We start from the raw sequence: 2,141 nt of genomic DNA, 5'->3' as shown, positions 1-2,141 counted from the left end.
AGTGTTGGCAAAACTTAGAACGGGAGAAGTTGGGTAACCTCCAGAAGTTTCTTTTTGGTTCCAAAACAATGTCTGGAGTATTTGATTTTGGACACCAAAGAGTTTGCAGCCCTGGAGAAATAAAACTGCTGAAGCTGCAGGTCCAAGCCATCTCCATGTGCCGGTCCTGGGACTTTAATATATTAATATTTGAGCCAGTTATATTTTCCTGTTTTTTCACCAGAGATTGGACTGATCCCTTCCCAGACTGGAAGACCCAACTTCTTCTGCAGACCAAGGCGTCCTTACTGAAGTCTCTTTGATCACTGATGGAGTTACAAAGCCGAGCCGAGGAGATCGTCCCGTCCTATTGGATGCGGAAGTCCCAAATTATCATTTACCATCACAGCGATTTGTGCCATTGGCCCTCACAACTAAAGGGCCACTTGGAGAGGATACAATCCGACAACTCCAATGTAGCAGCATGCAAACTATCCAAGAAATCAGACCAGAGCACAGGGTGAATGATGGAACTCCAGGTTCTGTCACTGGTTCACCTTTAGTTCCCTGATGGTCCCTCCACTGGAAAATCTTTAATGATGGCGGACAGCAGACGGTGTCTCGGCACAATTACCGATATATCAGGTTCAGCCAGAACACGGGACCTCTGGTCACCCCATGACCTTCATTCTTTCTGATTTATGTATTGGCTTGTTACTTTCCCCGGTCCAATGGCCAAGACAAACCTGGTGATTGGTGGTCTCCGTCTGCTTTTGCCCCAGGAATGGTTTACCGTCCGGGTTGTTGGCTTTACCAGCGTGGATAGAAAAGCTTTGTAGAGGGCAAAGTCTCCAATATGGCCAATTTCACCACCATGGGATCCAAACATTTCCAAACGTATATGTGTACCCGGAATACCCTCTGCAGATGACATGACGTTCAATCTTATTCTTAGGAAACATTCACTCAAACCAGCAATGGGTTCTAATGACCGCTAAGGGCTAAATCCTGGTTTCGACATTTCTGGCCCAGCAACCTTCAGCTCTTTATGCTGTTTTTTGCCCAAGAACTCACCTTGAACCAGTATGAAAGGTTCCTCTTGTGACCTTCACCCCAATGATCATCCTGGAGGGTCATAAAGCCGGTTGTCTTGCCCCCTTGGGGACATGTGGGTATTGTTCCCCATCCTTTTCACCATCTCCCTGACATTCTGAGAAGATCTTCATTCTCCAGATCTGGTTGGGGCTGTCAGGGGTTATCTGCCTTTCTGAGAACACATTCTCTTTATTTCACCTGGGTCACCTGCCCACATTCATGCCAAGTCTCATCAACATTGGTTTGTGCCAGTTTCAGCTGTAAGGTTCTAAAACCAATGGTGAGATTCTGGAACCCAATGCTCTAAGGGGGGGGGGGGGTTAACCCTAGCTTGACCTTGACCACCCTGTTTTGGGAATGTTGTGATTCCAAGTCCATGCTGTAGAAGACCGGTTACCAGAAATGAAGAACATAAGCGGTTTGTATTCCGGCCGTTCATTGAGGGACGGAGTCAGAATCCCTCACTGCTCCTCCTACACTCAGGTAGGTGCTGGCGCCCCCTGCGGGAGGGTGGACACTAGGTCGGAGTGCCATCTTGTGGCCACACCCCACTTACAGGAAAATAAAATGTAATATTATAGTAAAACTGGCCAATGACAGAAAGCCAACAAAATAAGCTGTTACTTAAATTGCGTAGGAAAAAGATTTACTGGTGACTACATGCTCCTTTAGTTAGTGCCCCATAATAATAGCTGACACACTCCAAAATTTTTGGCCGGAGTCTGGCTTTAAAAGAGAACGCCATCATTTTTTTGGTGGATTAGCCAGTGTGGGGACACTCCCAGGGGGAATTCTTCCAGGGGGGTAGTAGAAGTAAAGACAGACATGTGGCAGAGGGTGGTGTGCAGAGTGTTCTGTGCATGGTGTAATTCAGGGTGGAGCTGCCGCTGGGGGGCGCTGTGCTCTTCTATATGTACAGTGTTAATATTACAGAAGGCTATAGGTGGATATATTATAAGATGGAGCAGCCGTTGGGGGGCGCTGTGCTCTTCTATATGTACAGTGCTAATATTACAGAAGTATAGGTGGATATATTATAAGGTGGAGCTGCCGCTGGGGGGCGCTGT

Source organism: Pyxicephalus adspersus, chromosome 1, assembly GCF_032062135.1.
Source record: "Pyxicephalus adspersus chromosome 1, UCB_Pads_2.0, whole genome shotgun sequence".
Taxonomy (NCBI): Eukaryota; Metazoa; Chordata; class Amphibia; order Anura; family Pyxicephalidae; genus Pyxicephalus; species Pyxicephalus adspersus.
The sequence above is the reverse complement of the archived record's forward strand: the minus strand, read 5'-3'. Positions refer to the sequence as shown.